Raw genomic sequence first — 22,738 nt, forward strand, 5'->3', positions numbered from 1 at the left:
AACATCCAAAAGAATCCCTTCGGGTAGCTTGCTTCTAGCGATTGGAGCGCTACGCAGCTGCGAGTGTCATTACTTTCTTGAAGAGGACTGTGAGTGTGCTTAGTGCTTCAGTGCGTTAATTGTTTGGATCATCCACCACAAAGCCTCCTGGTAGGTTGGTTTAAGCGAATCGAGCACCACGCAGCAGCGAGTCTCATTACTTTCTGCATACATTTTTGAGGGCTTAGTTCGTCAGTGCATTAATTGTTTGGATCATGCACCACAATCCCTCCGGGTAGCTTGCTTCAAGCGAATGGACCGCCACGCAGCGGCGAGTCTCATTACGTTCTTGACATATACTTTGTGTGAGCATAGTGCTTCAGTGCGTTAATTGTTTGGATCATCCACCAGAAACCCTCCGGGTAGTTTGCTTCTAGCGAATCGAGAGCCACGCTGTGGCGAATCTCTTAACTTTCTTGACACATACTGTGTGAGCATAGTGCATAAGTGCGTTAATTGGTTGAATAATCCACCACAATCCCTTTTGGTTGCTTGCTTCTAGCGATTAGAGCGCGATGCCGCGGCGAGTCTCATAACTTTCTTGATACTTACTCTGTGTGAGCATAGTGCATCAGTGCGTTAATTGGTTGGATCATCCGCCACAATACCTTCGGGTAGCTCTCTCGTATCGAATGGAGCTCAACACAGCGGCGAGTCTCATTACTTTCTTGATACATACTGTGTGTAAGCATCGTGCTTCAGTGCGTTAATTGGTTGGATCATCCAAAACAAAGCCTCCTGGTAGGTTGGTTTAAGCGAATCGAGCACCACGCAGCAGCGAGTCTCATTACTTTCTGCATACATTTTTTGAGGGCTTTGTTCGTCAGTGCATTAATTATTTGGATCATGCACCACAATCCCTCCGGGTAGCTTGCTTCAAGCGAATGGACCGCCACGCAGCGGCGAGTCTCATTACGTTCTTGACACATACTTTGTGTGAGCATAGTGCTTCAGTGCGTTAGTTGTTTGGATCATCCACCACAATACCTCCGGGTAGCTCTCTCGTATCGAATGGAGCGCCACACAGCGACGAGTCTCATTACTTTCTTGATACATACTGTGTGTGAGCATAGTGCTTCAGTGCGTTAATTGGTTGGATCATCCACCACAATTCATTCGGGTAGCTTGCTTCTAGCAAATGGAGCACCACGCAGCGGCGAGTCTCATTACTTTCTTGATACTTACTCTGTGTGAGCATAGTGCTTCAGTGCGTTAATTGGTTGGATCATCCGCCACAATACCTCCGGGTAGCTCCCTCGAATCGAATGGAGCTCCACACAGCGGCGAGTCTCATTACTTTCTTGATACATACTGTGTGTAAGCATCGTGCTTCAGTGCGTTAATTGTCTTGATCATACACAAGAATCCATCTAAGTAGCTTGCTTTATGCGAATGTAGCGCCATGCAGCGGCGTGTCTCACTACTTTCTTGTCATATACTGTGTGTGAGCATACTGCTTCAGTGCGTTAATTAGTTGGATCATCCACCACAATCCCCGCGGGGAGGTTGCTTCAAGCGAATGGAGCGCCACGCAGCGGCGAGCCTCATTAATTTCTGCATACAATTTTTGAGGGCATAATTCGTCAGTGCGTTAATTGTTTTGATCATCCATCACAATCAAACCAGGTAGCTTGCTTCTAGCGAATGGGGCGCCACGCAGCTGCGAGACTCATCAATTTCTCGACACATACTGTATGTGAGAATAGTTCTTCAGTGCGTTAATAGTGTTGATCATCCGCCAGAATCCCTTCGGGTAGCTTGCTTCTAGCAAATGAAGCGCCATGCAGCGGCGAGTTTCATTACTTTCCTTACACATACTGTGTGTGAGCATAGTGCTTTAGTGCGTTAATTGGTTGGATCATCCACCACAATCCCTCCGTTGAGCTTTATTCAAGCGAATGGAGCGCCTCGCAGCTGCGAGTCTTACAATTTTCTGCATACACTTTATGAGGGCATAGTTCGTCAGTGCGTTAATTGTTTTGATCATCCACCACAATCCCTCCGGGTAGCTTGCTTCTAGTGAATGGGGCGCCACCCAGCGGAGAGTTTCATTATTTCTTGACACAAAAGGTGTGTGAGCATAGTGCTTCAGTGCGTTAATTGGTTGGATCATCCACCACAATCCCTCAGGGGACCTTCATTCAAGTGAATGGAGCGCCATAAAGCGGAGAGTCTCATTGCTTTCTTGACACATACTGTGTGTGACCATAGTGCTTCATTGCGTTAATTGATTTGATCATTCACCGCAATCCCACCTTGTAGCTTGCTTCTAGCGAATGGAGCGTCACGCAGCGGCTAGTCTCATTATTTTCTTTTCACATACTGTGTGCAAACATAGTGCTTCAGTGCGTTAATTGTTTTGATAATCCAAAAGAATCCCTTCGGGTAGCTTGCTTCTAGCGAATGGAGCGACACGCAGCGGCGAGTCTCATTAATTTCTTCACAACGACTGTGTGTGAGCATATTGCTTCAGTGCGTTAATTAGTTGGATCATCCACCACAATCCCTCCGGGGAGGTTGCTTCAAGCGAATGGAGCGCGACGCAGCACCGAGCCTCATTACTTTCTGCATACATTTTTGAGGGCATAATTCGTCAGTGCGTTAACTGTTTTTATCATCCATCACAATCAATCCAGGTAGCTTGTTTCTAGCGAATGGAGCGCCACGCAGCGGCGAGTCTCATTACTTTCTTGACATATACTGTGTGTGAGAATAGTGTTTCAGTGCGTTAATTGTTTTGATCATCCAAAAGAATCCCTTCGGGTAGCTTGCTTCTAGCGAATGGAGCGCTACGCAGCGGCGAGTCTCATTACTTTCTTCACAAAGACTGTGTGTGAGCATAGTGCTTCAGTGCGTTAATTGGTTGGATCGTTCACCTCAATGCCTCTTGGTAGGTTGCTTCAAGCGAATTTAGCGCCACGCAGCAGCGAGCCTCATTACTTTCTGCATATATTTTTGAGGGCATAATTCGTCAGTGCGTTAATTTTTTTGATCATCCATCACAATCAATCCAGGTAGTTTGTTTCTAGCGAATGGAGCGCCACGCAGCGGCGAGTCTCATTACTTTCTCCACAATGACTGTGTGTGAGCATAGTGCTTCAGTGCGTTAATTGGTTAGATCATTCAGCACAATGCCTCCTGGTAGGTTGCTTTAAGCGAATCGAGCGCCACGCAGCGGCGAGTCTCATTACTTTCTGAATACATTATTTGAGGGCATAGTTCGTCAGTGCATTAATTGTTTGGATCATCCACCACTATCCCTGCGGGTAGCTTGCTTCTAGAGAATGGAGCGCCACGCAGCGGCGAGTCTCATAACTTTCTTGACACATACTGTATGTGAGCAATGTGCTTCAGTGCGTCAATTGGTTGGATCATCCACCACAATCCCTCCGGGTAGCTTGCTTCTAGCGAATGAAGCGCCACGCAGCGGCGAGTTTCATTACTTTCTGCATACACTTTATGAGGGAATAGTTCATCAGTGCGTTAATTGTTTTGATCATCCGTCATTATCAATCCGGGTAGCATCCTTCCAGCGAATGGAGCGCCACGCAGCGGCGAGTCTCATTAATTTCTCGACACATACTGTACGTGAGCATAGTTCTTCAGGGCGTTACTTGTTTTGAACATCCAAAAGGATCCCTTCGGGTAGCCTGCTTCTAGCGAATGGAGCGTCACGCAGCGGCGAGTCTCATTACTTTCTAGACACATACTGTGTGTGCGCATAGTGCTTCAGTGCGTTATTTGGTTGGACTTACCACGACAATCTCTCCGGAGAGCTTGCTTCAAGCGAATGGAGCGCCGCAAAGCGGAGAGTCTCATTACTTTCTGCATACACTTTATGAGGGAATAGTTCATAAGTGCGTTAATTGTTTTGATTATCCGTCATTATCAATCCGGGTAGCATCCTTGTAGCGAATGGAGCGCCACGCAGCGGCGAGTCTCATTAATTTCTCGACACATACTGTACGTGAGCATAGTTCTTCAGTGCGTTAATTGTTTTGAACATCCAAAAGGATCCCTTCGGGTAGCTTGCTTCTAGCGAATGGAGCGCTACGCAGCGGCGAGTCTCATTACTTTCTTGACAAGGACTGTATGTGAGCATAGTGCTTCAGTGTGTTAATTGTTTTGAACATCCAAAAGAATCCCTTCGGGTAGCTTGTTCTAGCGAATGGAGCGCTACGCAGATGCGAGTCTCATTACTTTCTGCATACATTTTTTGAGGGCATAATTCGTCAGTGCGTTAATTGTTTTGATCATCCATCACAATCCCATCGGGTAGCTTGGTTCTAGCGAATGGAGTGCCAAGCAGCGGCGAGTATCATTACTTTCTAGACACATACTGTATGTGAGCATAGTGCTTCAGTGCGTTAATTGTTTTGAACATCCAAAAGAATCCCTTCGGGTAGCTTGCTTCTAGCGAATGGAGCGCTACGCAGCGGCGAGTCTCATCACTTTCTTGACAAGGACTGTGTGTGAGCATAGTGCTTCAGCGCGTTAATTGGTTGGACCATCCACCACATTGCCTCCTGTTAGGTTGCTTTATGCGAATCGAGCGCCACGCAGCGGCGAGTCTCATTACTTTCTGCATACATTATTTGAGGGCATAGTTCGTCAGTGCATTAATTGTTTGGATCATCCACCACAATCCCTCCGGGTAGCTTGCTTCAAGGGAATGGAGCGCCAAGCAGCGGCGAGTCTCATTACTTTCTTCACACATTCTTTGCGTGAGCATAGTGCTTCAGTGCGTTAATTGTTTGGATCATCCACCAGAATCCCTTCGGGTAGCTTGCTTCTATCGAATGAAGCGCCACACAGCGGCGAGTCTCATTACTTTCTAGATACATACTGTGTGTGAGCATCGTGCTTCAGTGCGTTGTTTTGATCATACACCAGAATCCATCCAGGTATCTTGCATCATTCGAATTGAGCGCCACGCAGCGGCGAGTCTCACTACTTTCTTGTCATATACTGTGTGTGAGCAAACTGCTTCAGAGCGTTTATTAGTTGGATCATCCATTACAATCAAACCAGGTAGCTTGCTTCTAGCGAATGGAGCGCCACGCAGCGGCGAGTCTCATTACTTTCTTGACAAGGACTGTGTGTGTGCTTAGTGCGTCAGTGCGTTAATTGGTTGGATCATCCACCACAATGCCTCCTGGTAGGTTGGTTTAAGCGAATCGAGCACCACGCAGCAGCGAGTCTCATTACTTTCTGCATACATTTTTTGAGGGCATAGTTCGTCAGTGCATTAATATTTTGGATCATCCACCACAATCCCTCCGAATAACCTGCTTCAAGCGAATGGAGCGCCACACAGCGGCGAGTCTCATTACTTTCTTGACACATATATGGTGAGAGCATAGTGCTGCAGTGCGTTAATTTTTTTGGATCATCCCCCAGAATCCCTCCGGGTAGTTTGCCTCTAGCGAATCGAGCGCCACGCTGCGGCGAGTCTCTTAACTTTCTTGACACATTCTGTGTGTGAGCATAGTGCTTAAGTGCGTTAATTGGTTGGATCATCCACCACAATCCCTTTTGGTTGCTTGCTTCTAGCGAATGGAGCGCCACACAGCGGTGAGTCTCTTAACTTTCTTGACACATACTGTGTGTGAGCATAGTGCTTAAGTGCGTTAATTGGTTGGATCATCCACCACAATTCCATCTGGTAGCTTGCTTCTAGCAAATGGAGCACCACGCAGCGGCGAGTTTCATTACTTTCTTGACACATACTGTGTGTGATCATAGTGCTTCAGTGCGTTAATTGGTTGGATCATCCACCACAATACCTCCGAGTAGCTTCCTTCTATGGAATGGAGCGAAACACAGCGGCGAGTCTCATTACTTTCTTGACACATACTGTGTGTAAACATCGTGCTTCAGTGCGTTAAATGTCTTTATCATTCACCAGAATCCATCCGGGTAGCTTGCTTCATGCCAATGGAGCGCCACGCAGCGGCGAGTCTCATTACTTTCTTGACACTTACTGTGTGTGCGCATAGTGCTTCAGTGAGTTAATTGGTTGGATCATCCACCACAATCTCCCCGGGGAGCTTGCTTCATGCGAATGGAGCGAAACAAAGCGGAGATTCTCATTACTTTCTGATTACATTTTTTGAGGGCATAATTCGTCAGTGCGTTAATTGTTTTGATCATCCATCACAATCAAACCAGGTAGCTTGCTTCTAGCGAATGGAGCGCCACGCAGCGGCGAGTCTCATTACTTTCTTGACACTTACTGTGTGTGCGCATAGTGCTTCAGTGAGTTAATTGGTTGGATCATCCACCACAATCTCCCCGGGGAGCTTGCTTCATGCGAATGGAGCGAAACAAAGCGGAGTTTCTCATTACTTTCTGATTACATTTTTTGAGGGCATAATTCGTCAGTGCGTTAATTGTTTTGATCATCCATCACAATCAAACCAGGTAGCTTGCTTCTAGCGAATGGAGCGCCACGAAGCGGCGAGTCTCATTACTTTCTTGACACTTACTGTGTGTGCGCATAGTGCTTCAGTGAGTTAATTGGTTGGGTCATCCACCACAATCCCCCAGGGGAGCTTGCTTCATGCGAATGGAGCGAAACAAAGCGGAGATTCTCATTACTTTCTGCATACACTTTATGAGGCATAGTTCGTCAGTGCGTTAATTGTTTTAATCATCCACCACAATCTCTCCGGGTAGTTTGCTTCTAGGGAATGGAGCGCCACGCAGCGACGAGTCTCATTACTTTTTTGACAAGGACTGTGTGTGTGCTTAGTGCTTCAGTTGGGTAATTGGTTGGATCATCCACCACAATTCCTCCTGGTAGGTTGCTTTAAGCGAATCGAGCACCACGCTGGAGGGAGTTTCATTACTTTCTGCATACATTTTTTGAGAGCATAGTTCGTAAGTGCATTAATTGTTTGGATCATCCACCACAATCCCTCCGGGTAGCTTGTTTTAAGCGAATGGAGCGCCACGCAGCGGCGAGTCTCATTACTTTCTTGACACATACTTTGTGTGAGCATAGTGCTTCAGTGCGTTAATTTCTTGGATCATCCACCAGAACCCCTCCGGGTAGTTTGCTTCTAGCGAATCGAGCGCCACGCTGCGGCGAGTCCCATTACTTTCTTGACACATACTGTGTATGAGCATAGTGCTTCAGCGCGTTAATTGGTTGGATCATCCACCAGAATCCCTCCGGGTAGCTTGCTACTAGCGAATCGAGCGCCACACAGCGGAGAGTTTCTTAACTTTCTTCACACATACTGTGTGTGAGCATGGTGCTTTAGTGCGTAATTGGTTGGATCATCCACCACAATGCCTCCTGGTAGGTTGCTTTAAGCGATTCGAGCGTCACGCTGCGGCGAGTCTCATTACTTTCTGCATACATTTTTTGAGGGCATAGTTCGTCAGTGCATTAATAGTTTGGATCATCCACCACAATTCCTCCGGGTAGCTTGCTTCAAGCGAATGGAGCGCCACGGAGCGGCGAGTCTCGTTACTTTCTTGACACATACTTTGTGTGAGCATAGTGCTTCAGTGCGTTAATGGTTTTGATCATCCGTCATTATCAATCCGGGTAGTTTGCTTCTAGCGAATAGAGCGCCACGCAGCGACGAGTCTCATTAATTTCTCGACACAAATACTATGTGAGCATAGTTCTTCAGTGCGTTAATAGATTTGATTATCCGCCTGAATCCCTTCGGGTAGCTTAATTCTAGCGAGTGGAGCGCCACGCAGGGGCGAGTCTCATTACTTTCTTGACACTTACTGTGTGTGCGCATAGTGCTTCAGTGCGTTAATTGGTTGGATCGTCCACCACAATCCCTCCGGAGAGCTTACTTCAAGCGAATGGTGCGTCACAAAGCGGAGAGTCTCATTACTTTCTGCATACACTCTATTAGGGCGTAGTTCGTCAGTGCGTTAATTCTTCTGATCATCCACCACAATCCCACCGGGTAGCTTGGTTCTAGCGAATGGAGTTCCACGCAACGGCGAGTCTCATTAATTTCTTGACACATACTGTGTGTAACCATAGTGCTTCAGTGCGTTAACTGTTTTGATAATCCAAAAGAATCCCTTCGGGTAGCTTGCTTCTAGCGAATGTAGCGACACGCAGCGGCGAGTCTCATTACTTTCTTGACAAGGACTGTCTGTTAGAATAGTGCTTCAGCGCGTTAATTGGTTGGATTATCCACCACAATGCCTCCTGGTAGGTTGCTTTATGCGAATCGAGCGCCACGCAGCGGCGAGTCTCATTACTTTCGGCATACATTAATAAAGGGCATATATTGTCAGTGCATTAATAGTTTGAATCATCCACCACAATCCCTCCGGGTATCTTGCTTCAAGCGAATGGAGCGCCACGCAGCGGCGAGTCTCATTAATTTCTTGACACATACTGTGTGTGAGCATTGTGCTTCAGTGCGTTAATATTTTTGAACATCCGAAAGAATCCCTTCGGGTAGCTTGCTTCTAGCGAATGGAGCGCTACGCAGCGGCGAGTCTCATTACTTTCTTGACAATGACTGTGTGTGAGCAAACTGCTTCAAAGCGTTAATTAGTTGGATCATCCACCACAATCCCTCCGGGGAGGTTGCTTCAAGCGAATGGAGCTCCACGCAGCGGCGAGCCTCATTACTTTCTTCATACAGTTTTTGAGGGCATAATTCGTCAGTGCGTTAATTGTTTTGATCATCCATCACAATCAAACCAGGTAACTTGCTTGTAGCGAATGGAGCGCCACGCAGCGGCGAGTCTCATTACTTTCTTGACTAATACTGTGTGTGTACTTAGTGCTTCAGTGCGTTAATTGTTTTGATCCACCAGAATCCCCCCAGGGGAGCTTGCTTCAAGCGAATGGAGCGCCACGCAGCGGCGATTCTCATTACTTTCTTGACACTTACTGTGTGTGCGCATAGTGCTTCAGTGAGTTAATTGGTTGGATCATCCACACCAATCCCCTCGGGGAGCTTGCTTCATGCGAATGGAGCGAAACCAAGCTTAGAGTCTCGTTACTTTCTGCATACACTTTATGAGCCATAGTGCTTCAGTGCGTTAATTGTTTTGAAAATCCAAAAGAATCCCTTCGGGTAGCTTGCTTCTAGCGAATGGAGCGCCACGCAGCGGCGAGTCTCATTATTTCTTGACACATACTGTGTTTGAGAATAGTGCTTCAGTGCGTTAATTGTTTTGAACATCCAAAAGAATCCCTTCGCGTAGCTTGCTTCTAGCGAATGGAGCGCCACGCAGCGGCGAGTCTCATTACTTTCTTGACACATACTGTGTTTGAGAATAGTGCTTCAGTGCGTTAATTGTTTTGAACATCCAAAAGAATCATTTCGGGTAGCTTGCTTCTAGCGAATGGAGCGCTACGCAGCGGCGAGTCTCATTACTTTCTTCACAAAGACTGTGTGTGAGCATACTGCTTCAGTGCGTTAATTGGTTGGATCATTCACCACAATGCATCCTGGTAGGTTGCTTCAAGCTAATGGAGCGCCACGCAGCGGCGAGCCTCATTACTTTCTGCATACATTTTTGAGGGCATAATTCGTCAGTGCGTTAATTGTTTTGATCATCCATCACAATCAATCCAGGTAGTTTGTTTCTAGCGAATGGAGCGCCACGCAGCGGAGAGTCTCTTAACTTTCTTGACAAATACTTTGTGTGAGCATAGTGCTTAAATGCGTTAATTGGTTTAATCATCCACCACAATCCCTTTTGGTTGCTTGTTTCTAGAGAATGGAGCGCCACGCAGCGGCGAGTCTCGTAACTTTCTTGACACATACTGTGTGTCAGCATAGTGCTTCAGTGCGTTAATTGGTTGGATCATCCACCACAATCCCTCCGGGTAGCTTGCTTCTAGCGAATGAAGCACCACGCAGTGGCGAGTTTCATTACTCTCTTGACACATACTGTGTTTGAGAATAGTGCTTCAGTGCGTTAATTGTTTTGATCATCCACCACAATCCTTCCGGGTAGTTTGTTTCTAGCGAATGGAGCGCAACGCAGCGGCGAGTCTCATTACTCTCTTGACACATACTGTGTTTGAGAATAGTGCTTCAGTGCGTTAATTGTTTTGAACATCCAAAAGAATCCCTTCGCGTAGCTTGCTTCTAGCGAATGGACCGCCACGCAGTGGCGAGTATCATTACTTTCTTGACACATACTTTGTGTGAGCATAGTGCTTCAGTGCGTTAATTGGTTGGATCATCCACCACAGTTCCATCTGGTAGCTTTCTTCTAGCAAATGGAGCACCACGCAGCGGCGAGTCTCATTACTTTCTTGACACATACTGTGTGGGATCGTAGTGCTTCAGTGCGTTAATTGGTTGGATCATCCACCATAATACCTCCGAGTAGCTTCCTTCTATGGAATGGAGCGAAACACAGCGGCGAGTCTCATTACTATTTGACACATACTGTGTGTGAGCATCGTGCTTCAGTGCGTTAATTGTCTTGATCATTCACCAGAATCCATCCGGGTAGCTTGCTTCATGCGAATGGAGCGCCACGCAGCGGCGAGTCTCATTACTTTCTTGACACTTACTGTGTGTGCGCATAGTGCTTCAGTGAGTTAATTGGTTGGATCATCCACCACAATCTAACCGGGGAGCTTGCTTCATGCGAATGGAGCGAAACAAAACGGAGATTCTCATTACTTTCTGATTACATTTTTTGAGGGCATAATTCGTCAGTGCGTTAATTGTTTTGATCATCCATCACAATCAAACCAGGTAACTTGCTTCTAGCGAATGGAGCGCCACGCAGCGGCGAGTCTCATTACTTTCTTGACACATACTTTGTGTGAGCATAGTGCTTCAGTGCGTTAATTTCTTGGATCATCCACCAGAACCCCTCCGGGTAGTTTGCTTCTAGCGAATCGAGCGCCACGCTGCGGCGAGTCTCATTACTATCTTGACACATACTGTGTGTGAGCATAGTGCTTCAGTGCGTTAATTGGTTGGATCATCCACCAGAATCCCTCCGGGTAGCTTGCTACTAGCGAATCGAGCGCCACACAGCGGAGAATTTCTTAACTTTCTTCACACATACTGTGTGTGAGCATAGTGCTTTAGTGCGTAATTGGGTGGATCATCCACCACAATGCCTCCTGGTAGGTTGCTTTAAGCGATTCGAGCGCCACGCTGCGGCGAGTCTCATTACTTTCTGCATACATTTTTTGAGGGCATAGTTCGTCAGTGCATTAATAGTTTGGATCATCCACCACAATCCCTCCGGGTAGCTTGCTTCAAGCGAATGGAGCGCCACTGAGCGGCGAGTCTCATTACTTTCTTGACACATACTTTGTGTGAGCATAGTGCTTCAGTGCGTTAATTGTTTTGATCATCCGTCATTATCAATCCGGGAAGCTTGCTTCTAGCGAATAGAGCGCCACGCAGCGACGAGTCTCATTAATTTCTCGACACAAACACTATGTGAGCATAGTTCTTCAGTGCGTTAATAGTTTTGATTATCCGCCTGAATCCCTTCGGGTAGCTTGCTTCTAGCGAGTGGAGCGCCACGCAGCGGCGAGTCTCATTACTTTCTTGACACTTACTGTGTGTGCGCATAGTGCTTCAGTGCGTTAATTGGTTGGATCGTCCACCACAATCCCTCCGGAGAGCTTACTTCAAGCGAATGGTGCGTCACAAAGCGGAGAGTCTCATTACTTTCTGCATACACTCTATGAGGGCGTAGTTCGTCAGTGCGTTAATTCTTCTGATCATCCACCACAATCCCACCGGGTAGCTTGGTTCTAGCGAATGGAGTTCCACTCAACGGCGAGTCTCATTAATTTCTTGACACATACTGTGTGTAACCATAGTGCTTCAGTGCGTTAACTGTTTTGATAATCCAAAAGTATCCCTTCGGGTAGCTTGCTTCTAGCGAATGGAGCGCTACGCAGCGGCGAGTATCATTACTTTCTTGACAAGGACTGTGTGTGAGCAAACTGCTTCAAAGCGTTAATTAGTTGGATCATCCAAAACAATCCCTCCGGGGAGGTTGCTTTATGCGAATCGAGCGCCACGCAGCGGCGAGTCTCATTACTTTCTTCACAAGGACTGTGTGTGAAAATAGTGCTTCAGCGCGTTAATTGGTTGGATTATCCACCACAATGCCTCCTGGTAGGTTGCTTTATGCGAATCGAGCGCCACGCAGCGGCAAGTCTCATTACTTTCTGCATACATTAATAAAGGGCATAGTTCGTCAGTGCATTAATAGTTTGAATCATCCACCACAATCCTTCCGGGTATCTTGCTTCAAGCGAATGGAGCGCCACGCAGCGGCGAGTCTCATTAATTTCTTGACACATACTGTGTGTGAGCATAGTGCTTCAGTGCGTTAATTGTTCTGAACATCCGAAAGAATCCCTTCGGGTAGCTTGCTTCTAGCGAATGGAGCGCTACGCAGCGGCGAGTCTCATTACTTTCTTGACAACGACTGTGTGTGAGGAAACTGCTTCAAAGCGTTAATTAGTTGGATCATCCACCACAATCCCTCCGGGGAGGTTGCTTCAAGCGAATGGAGCTCCACGCAGCGGCGAGCCTCATTACTTTCTTCATACAGTTTTTGAGGGCATAATTCGTCAGTGCGTTAATTGTTTTGATCATCCATCACAATCAAACCAGGTAGCTTGCTTGTAGCGAATGGAGCGCCACGCAGCGGCGAGTCTCATTACTTTCTTGACTAATACTGTGTGTGTACTTAGTGCTTCAGTGCGTTAATTGTTTTGATCCACCAGAATCCCCCCAGGGGAGCTTGCTTCAAGCGAATGGAGCGCCACGCAGCGGCGAGTCTCATTACTTTCTTGACACTTACTGTGTGTGCGCATAGTGCTTCAGTGAGTTAATTGGTTGGATCATCCACCACAATCCCCTCGGGGAGCTTGCTTCATGCGAATGGAGCGAAACCAAGCTTAGAGTCTCGTTACTTTCTGCATACACTTTATGAGCCATAGTTCGTCAGTGCGTTAATTGTTTTGATCATCCACCACAATCTCTCCGGGTAGTTTGCTTCTAGCGAATGGAGCGCCACGAAGCGGCGAGTCTCATTATTTTCTTGACACATACTGTGTTTGAGAATAGTGCTTCAGTGCGTTAATTGTTTTGAAAATCCAAAAGAATCCCCTCGGGTAGCTTGCTTCTAGCGAATGGAGCGCCACGCAGCGGCGAGTCTCATTACTTTCTTGACACATACTGTGTTTGAGAATAGTGCTTCAGTGCGTTAATTGTTTTGAACATCCAAAAGAATCATTTCGGGTAGCTTGCTTCTAGCGAATGGAGCGCTACGCAGCGGCGAGTCTCATTACTTTCTTCACAAAGACTGTGTGTGAGCATACTGCTTCAGTGCGTTAATTGGTTGGATCATTCACCACAATGCATCCTGGTAGGTTGCTTCAAGCTAATGGAGCGCCACGCAGCGGCGAGCCTCATTACTTTCTGCATACATTTTTGAGGGCATAATTCGTCAGTGCGTTAATTGTTTTGATCATCCATCACAATCAATCCAGGTAGTTTGTTTCTAGCGAATGGAGCGCCACGCAGCGGAGAGTCTCTTAACTTTCTTGACAAATACTTTGTGTGAGCATAGTGCTTAAATGCGTTAATTGGTTTAATCATCCACCACAATCCCTTTTGGTTGCTTGTTTCTAGAGAATGGAGCGCCACGCAGCGGCGAGTCTCGTAACTTTCTTGACACATACTGTGTGTCAGCATAGTGCTTCAGTGCGTTAATTGGTTGGATCATCCACCACAATCCCTCCGGGTAGCTTGCTTCTAGCGAATGAAGCACCACGCAGTGGCGAGTTTCATTACCTTCTGCATACACTTTATGAGGGAATAGTTCATCAGTGCGTTAATTGTTTTGATCATCCACCACAATCTCTCCGGGTAGTTTGTTTCTAGCGAATGGAGCGCAACGCAGCGGCGAGTCTCATTACTCTCTTGACACATACTGTGTTTGAGAATAGTGCTTCAGTGCGTTAATTGTTTTGAACATCCAAAAGAATCCCTTCGCGTAGCTTGCTTCTAGCGAATGGACCGCCACGCAGTGGCGAGTATCATTACTTTCTTGACACATACTTTGTGTGAGCATAGTGCTTCAGTGCGTTAATTGGTTGGATCATCCACCACAGTTCCATCTGGTAGCTTTCTTCTAGCAAATGGAGCACCACGCAGCGGCGAGTCTCATTACTTTCTTGACACATACTGTGTGGGATCGTAGTGCTTCAGTGCGTTAATTGGTTGGATCATCCACCATAATACCTCCGAGTAGCTTCCTTCTATGGAATGGAGCGAAACACAGCGGCGAGTCTCATTACTATTTGACACATACTGTGTGTGAGCATCGTGCTTCAGTGCGTTAATTGTCTTGATCATTCACCAGAATCCATCCGGGTAGCTTGCTTCATGCGAATGGAGCGCCACGCAGCGGCGAGTCTCATTACTTTCTTGACACTTACTGTGTGTGCGCATAGTGCTTCAGTGAGTTAATTGGTTGGATCATCCACCACAATCTAACCGGGGAGCTTTCTTCATGCGAATGGAGCGAAACAAAACGGAGATTCTCATTACTTTCTGATTACATTTTTTGAGGGCATAATTCGTCAGTGCGTTAATTGTTTTGATCATCCATCACAATCAAACCAGGTAACTTGCTTCTAGCGAATGGAGCGCCACGCAGCGGCGAGTCTCATTACTTTCTTGACACATACTTTGTGTGAGCATAGTGCTTCAGTGCGTTAATTTCTTGGATCATCCACCAGAACCCCTCCGGGTAGTTTGCTTCTAGCGAATCGAGCGCCACGCTGCGGCGAGTCTCATTACTATCTTGACACATACTGTGTGTGGGCATAGTGCTTCAGTGCGTTAATTGGTTGGATCATCCACCAGAATCCCTCCGGGTAGCTTGCTACTAGCGAATCGAGCGCCACACAGCGGAGAATTTCTTACATTTCTTCACACATACTGTGTGTGAGCATAGTGCTTTAGTGCGTAATTGGGTGGATCATCCACCTCAATGCCTCCTGGTAGGTTGCTTTAAGCGATTCGAGCGCCACGCTGCGGCGAGTCTCATTACTTTCTGCATACATTTTTTGAGGGCATAGTTCGTCAGTGCATTAATAGTTTGGATCATCCACCACAATCCCTCCGGGTAGCTTGCTTCAAGCGAATGGAGCGCCACTGAGCGGCGAGTCTCATTACTTTCTTGACACATACTTTGTGTGAGCATAGTGCTTCAGTGCGTTAATTGTTTTGATCATCCGTCATTATCAATCCGGGTAGCTTGCTTCTAGCGAATAGAGCGCCACGCAGCGACGAGTCTCATTAATTTCTCGACACAAACACTATGTGAGCATAGTTCTTCAGTGCGTTAATAGTTTTGATTATCCGCCTGAATCCCTTCGGGTAGCTTGCTTCTAGCGAGTGGAGCGCCACGCAGCGGCGAGTCTCATTACTTTCTTGACACTTACTGTGTGTGCGCATAGTGCTTCAGTGCGTTAATTGGTTGGATCGTCCACCACAATCCCTCCGGAGAGCTTACTTCAAGCGAATGGTGCGTCACAAAGCGGAGAGTCTCATTACTTCCTGCATACACTCTATGAGGGCGTAGTTCGTCAGTGCGTTAATTCTTCTGATCATCCACCACAATCCCACCGGGTAGCTTGGTTCTAGCGAATGGAGTTCCACTCAACGGCGAGTCTCATTAATTTCTTGACACATACTGTGTGTAACCATAGTGCTTCAGTGCGTTAACTGTTTTGATAATCCAAAAGTATCCCTTCGGGTAGCTTGCTTCTAGCGAATGGAGCGCTACGCAGCGGCGAGTCTCATTACTTTCTTGACAAGGACTGTGTGTGAGCAAACTGCTTCAAAGCGTTAATTAGTTGGATCATCCACCACAATCCCTCCGGGGAGGTTGCTTTATGCGAATCGAGCGCCACGCAGCGGCGAGTCTCATTACTTTCTTCACAAGGACTGTGTGTGAAAATAGTGCTTCAGCGCGTTAATTGGTTGGATTATCCACCACAATGCCTCCTGGTAGGTTGCTTTATGCGAATCGAGCGCCACGCAGCGGCAAGTCTCATTACTTTCTGCATACATTAATAAAGGGCATAGTTCGTCAGTGCATTAATAGTTTGAATCATCCACCACAATCCCTCCAGGTATCTTGCTTCAAGCGAATGGAGCGCCACGCAGCGGCGAGTCTCATTAATTTCTTGACACATACTGTGTGTGAGCATAGTGCTTCAGTGCGTTAATTGTTCTGAACATCCGAAAGAATCCCTTCGGGTAGCTTGCTTCTAGCGAATGGAGCGCTACGCAGCGGCGAGTCTCATTACTTTCTTGACAACGACTGTGTGTGAGGAAACTGCTTCAAAGCGTTAATTAGTTGGATCATCCTCCACAATTCCTCCGGGGAGGTTGCTTCAAGCGAATGGAGCTCCACGCAGCGGCGAGCCTCATTACTTTCTTCATACAGTTTTTGAGGGCATTATTCGTCAGTGCGTTAATTGTTTTGATCATCCATCACAATCAAACCAGGTAACTTGCTTGTAGCGAATGGAGCGCCACGCAGCGGCGAGTCTCATTACTTTCGTGACTAATACTGTGTGTGTACATAGTGCTTCAGTGCGTTAATCTTTTTGATCCACCAGAATCCCCCCAGGGGAGCTTGCTTCAAGCGAATGGAGCGCCACGCAGCGGCGAGTCTCATTACTTTCTTGACATTTACTGTGTGTGCGCATAGTGCTTCAGTGAGTTAATTGGTTGGATCATCCACCACAATTCCCTCGGGGAGCTTGCTTCATGCGAATGGAGCGAAACCAAGCTTAGAGTCTCGTTACTTTCTGCATACACTTTATGAGCCATAGTTCGTCAGTGCGTTAATTGTTTTGATCATCCACCACAATCTCTCCGGGTAGTTTGCTTCTAGCGAATGGTGCGCCACGAAGCGGCGAGTCTCATTATTTTCTTGACACATACTGTGTTTGAGAATAGTGCTTCAGTGCGTTAATTGTTTTGAAAATCCAAAAGAATCCCATCGGGTAGCTGGCTACTAGCGAATGGAGCGCCTCGCAGCGGCGAGTCTCATTCTTTCTTGACACATACTGTGTTTGAGAATAGTGCTTCAGTGCGTTAATTGTTTTGAACATCCAAAAGAATCCCTTCGCGTAGCTTGCTTCTAGCGAATGGAGCGCCACGCAGCGGCGAGTCTCATTACTTTCTTGACACATACTGTGTTTGAGAATAGTGCTTCAGTGCGTTAATTGTTTTGAACATCCAAAAGAATCATTTCGGGTAGCTTGCTTCTAGCGAATGGAGCGCTACGCAGCGGCGAGTCTCATTACTTTCTTCACAAAGACTGTGTGTGAGCATACTGCTTCAGTGCGTTAATTGGTTGGATCATTCACCACAATGCCTCCTGGTAGGTTGCTTCAAGCTAATGGAGCGCCACGCAGCGGCGAGCCTCATAACTTAATGCATACATTTTTGAGGGCATAATTCGTCAGTGTGTTAATTGTTTTGATCATCCATCTCAATCAATCCAGGTAATTTTTTTCTAGCGAATGGAGCGCCACGCAGCGGCGAGTCTCTTTAACTTTCTTGACAAATACTTTGTGTGAGCATAGTGCTTAAATGCGTTAATTGGTTTAATCATCCACCACAATCCTTTTTGGTTGCTTGTTTCTAGAGAATAGAGCGCCACGAAGCGGCGAGTCTCATAACTTTCTTGACACATACTGTGTGTAAGCATAGTGCTTCAGTGCGTTAATTGGTTGGATCATCCACCACAATCCCTCCGGGTAGCTTCCTTCTAGCGAATGAAGCTCCACGCAGCGGCGAGTTTCATTACCTTCTGCATACACTTTATGAGGGAATAGTTCATCAGTGCGTTAATTGTTTTGATCATCCACCACAATCTCTCCGGGTAGTTTGTTTCTAGCGAATGGAGCGCAACGCAGCTGCGAGTGTCATTACTTTCTTGAAGAGGACTGTGTGTGTGCTTAGCGCTTCAGTGCGTTAATTCGTTGGATCATCCACCACAATGCTTCCTGGTAGGTTGGTTTAAGCGAATCGAGCACGACGCAGCAGCGAGTCTCATTACTTTCTGCATACATTTTTTGAGGGCATAGTTCGTCAGTGCATTAATTGTTTGGATCATTCACCACAATCCCTCCGGGTAGGTTGCTTCAAGCCAATGGACCGCCACGCAGTGGCGAGTCTCATTACTTTCTTGACACATACTTTGTGTGAGCATAGTGCTTCAGTGCGTTAAATATTTGGATCATCCACCAGAGTCCCTCCGGGTAGTTTGCATCTAGCGAATCGAGAGCCACGCTGCGGCGAGTCTCTTAACTTTCTTGGCACATACTTTGTGTGAGCATAGTGCTTAAGTGCGTTAATTGGTTGGATCATCCACCACAATCCCTCCGGGTAGCTTGCTTCTAGCGAATAGAGCGCCACGCCGCGGCGAGTCTCATAACTTTCTTGACACATACTGTGTGTGAGCATAGTGCTTCAGTGCGTTAATTGGTTGGATCAACCACCACAATCGCTCCGGGTAGCTTGCTTCTAGCGAATGGAACGCCACGCAGCAGCGAGTTTCATTACCTTAAGCATACACTTTATGAGGGCATAGTTCGTCAGTGCGTTAATTGTTTTGATCATCCGTCATTTTCAATCCGGTTAGCTTGCTTCTAGCGAATGGAGCGCCACACAGCGGCGAGTCTCATTACTTTCGTGACACATACTGTGTGTGAGCATAGTGCTTCAGTGCGTTAATTGTTTGGATCATCCACCAGAATCCCTCTGGGTAGCTTCCTTCTAGCGAATCGAGCGCCACACAGCGTCGAGTCTCATAACTTTCTTGACACATACTGTGTGTGAGCATAGTGCTTCAGTGCGTTAATTGGTTGGATCATCCACCACAATTCCTTCGGGTAGCTTGCTTCTAGCAAATGGAGCACCACGCAGCGGCGAGTCTCATTACTTTCTTGATACTTACAATGTGTGAGCATAGTGCTTCAGTGCGATAATTGGTTGGATCATCCTCCACAATACCTCCGGGTAGCTTGCTCCTATCGAATGGAGCGCCACACAGAGGCGAGTCTCATTTCTTTCTTGATACATACTGTGTGTGAGCATTGTGCTTCAGTGCGTTAATTGTCTTGGTCATACACCAGAATCCATCCAAGTAGCTTGCTTCTAGCGAATGAAGCGCCATGCAGCGGCGAGTCTCACTACTTTCTTGTCATATACTGTGTGTGAGCATACTGCTTCAGTGCGTTAGTTAGTTGGATCATCCACCACAATCACTCCGGGGAGGTTGATTCAAGCGAATGGAGCACCACGCAGCGGCGAGCCTCATTAATTTCTGCATACATTTTTTGAGGGCATAATTCGTCAGTGCGTTAATTGTTTTGATCATCCATCACAACCAGACCAGGTAGCTTGCTGCTAGCGAATGGAGCGCCACGCAGCGGCGAGTCTCATTAATTTCTCGACACATACTGTATGTGAGAATAGTTCTTCAGTGCGTTAATAGTGTTGATCATCCGCCAGAATCCCTTCGGGTAGCTTGCTTCTAGCGAATGGAGCGCTACGCAGCGGCGAGTCTCATTACTTTCTTGACACTTACTGTGTGTGCGCATAGTGCTTCAGTGAGTTAATTGGTTAGATCATCTACCACAATCCCCCCGGGGAGCTTTCTTCATGCGAATGTTGCGAAACAAAGCGGAGATTCTCATTACTTTCTGTATACACTTTATGAGGCATAGTTCGTCACTGCGTTAATTGTTTTGATCATCCATCACAATCAAACCAGGTAGCTTGCTTCTAGAGAATGGAGCGCCACGCAGCGGCGAGTCTCATTATTTTCTTGACACATACTGTGTTTGAGAATAGTGCTTCAGTGCGTTAATTGTTTTGAACATTCAAAAGAATCCCTTCGGGTAGCTTGCTTCTAGCGAATGGAGCGCTACGCAGCGGCGAGTCTCATTACTTTCTTGACAAGGACTGTGTGTGTGCTTAGTGCTTCAGTGCGTTAATTGGTTGGATCATCCACCACAATGCCTCCTGGTAGTTTGCTTTAAGCGAATCGAGCACCACGCAGCGGCGAGTCTCATTACTTTCTGCATACATTTTTTGAGGACATAGTTGGTCAGTGCATTAATTGTTTGGATCATCCACCAAAATTTTATCAAAAATAAAACAAGGCATTTGACTAATGGCCCCCTTATGTATAATGGTGAAAGTCTACATTGTAACAGGGATATTGCGGAGGCTTTTGCACATTATTTTAAGTCTGTTTACAATCATGAACCTGTGAGTTATAACACTGATGCTCTAATGTCACACGAACCTAGAAGTATATTACTCGATATTTTCCAAATCACTGAAATAACAATATCAGAAATAGAACATGCCATTAAAAGGTGGAAATCTAGAACAGCGTGTGGCCCTGATGGTTTCCCACCTTACATAATAAAGGGAACTATTGATATCATAAAACATCCTATACATATACTATTAAACATGTCCGTAAAATATAATGTTTTTCCAGACCGATGGAAAGAAAGCTTGATATGTCCTATTCCAAAAACTAGCAATGCTAAAAATATAGAAAGCTTTAGACCAATTGCAATTCTATCCCCATTTGCAAAAATTTATGAATATATAATACACAATCGTTTACTTAATCATGTTAGATCCAGTATCTCTGTATACCAACACGGATTTCTCAAGAATAGACCCACTTCAACTAACTTGACAATTATAACAAACTTTATAGCTTCAGAACTAGACAAAGGAGGGCAGGTGGATGTAATCTATACAAACTTTCAGAAAGCGTTCGATTTAGTTAACCATGACATTTTGCTTGAAAAACTAGCTCTTATGAATCTTTCTAAGCAAGCATTAGTACTGTTCACATCATACTTACGTGATCGCAAACAATCTGTAGCTTACAAAGGTCATATCTCCAACAATTTTAATGCTACATCGGGAGTACCGCAAGGATCAAACCTTGGACCTTTATTATTCCTCATCACTATCAATGACATAACTAAGCACATCAAGAAATCGCATACTTTACTCTTTGCAGATGACTTAAAATTATATGCTCAAATTAAATCACTTGAAGACTGTAAAAACCTCCAGGAAGACTTGGAAAATGTAAAACACTGGTGCCACGTGAATAAATTTAGCCTAAACATAACTAAATGTAAAACTATTACATTTACTAGAAAATGAAAATACATAAATTATGATTATACTATTGACGGTATAAATCTTTGTAGGCCGGAAACTGTTAAAGACCTTGGTGTTACCTTCGACCCAAAACTGACTTTCGCAAATCACATTGAAACTATTGCAAACAATGCTTATAAGAGTCTTGGATTTGTTTGTCGTGTAAGTAGAGACTTCCGTAGCCACATGACAATTTTAAAACTATATTATTCGTATATAAGATCCCAACTGGAATACGCTTCTGTTATTTGGACTCCTCATAATGGAAAATATATCCAGATGATTGAAAGAGTGCAGTGTAAGTTTTTGAAATTACTAATGTATAAAAAAACTGGAATGTACCCAGCATACATATCATACCCAGAACTAACAAACAATTTCAATATACCGACATTAGAGCAACGTAGGTATGTTAATGATTTAGTTTTTCTACATAAAATAATAAATAATAAAATTGATTGCATAGAACTAAGTTCTAATATATTTCTGCATGTTCCGACGTCTAGAACGAGGTTAAGCAATAGTAGTACCATGTACTGTAAGAAAGCACGCACTGACATCCTGTATAAATCCCCTTTATGGAGAATGAGCTCTCACTACAATAATATTGAAGAAAAGTGTGAAATGATAGACATATTCAATATGTCTGAGAAAATGTTTAGGAACACAATTTGTAGTATGATGAGCTGAGTTAATTAATGAAACAATAAAATTTTCTGTATGTTTTTCTTCTGTAAAAATAATGATATTTTACCATATATGTAAACAAACACTGTAAATGGGCAGGACGCCTGTTGTGTTGTTGTTACAATAAATAAATATGGTCTAACATAAAATCCCTCCGGGTAGCTTGCTTCAAGCGAATGGAGCGCCACGCAGCGGCGAGTCTCATTACTTTCTTGACACTTACTTTGTGTGAGCATAGTGCTTCAGTGCGTTAATTGTTTGGATCATCCACCAGAATCCCTCCGGGTAGTTTGCTTCTAGCGAATCGAGCGCCACGCTGCGGCGAGTCTCATTACTTTCTTGACACATACTGTGTGTGAGCATAGTCCTTCAATGCGTTAATTGGTTGGACCATCCACCACAATTCCTTCGGGTATCTGGCTTCTAGCAAATGGAGCACCACGCAGTGGCGAGTCTCATTACTTTCTTGACACATAGTCTGTGTGAGCATCGTGCTCTAGTGCGTTAATTGGTTGGATCATCCACCACAATGCCTCCTCGTAGGTTGCTTTAAGCGAATCGAGCGCCACGTTGCGGCGAGTCTCATTACTTTCTGCATACATTTTTTGAGGGCATAGTTCGTCATTGCATTAATAGTTTGGATCATCCACCACAATCCCTCCGGGTAGCTTGCTACAAGCGAATGGAGAGCCACGCAGCGGCTAGTCTCATTACTTTCTTGACACGTACTTTGTGTGAGCATAGTGCTTCAGTGCGTTAATTGCTTGGATCATCCACCA

Source organism: Thermobia domestica, chromosome 6 (assembly GCF_964235325.1).
Source record: "Thermobia domestica chromosome 6, izTheDome1.hap1.1, whole genome shotgun sequence".
Taxonomy (NCBI): domain Eukaryota; kingdom Metazoa; phylum Arthropoda; class Insecta; order Zygentoma; family Lepismatidae; genus Thermobia; species Thermobia domestica.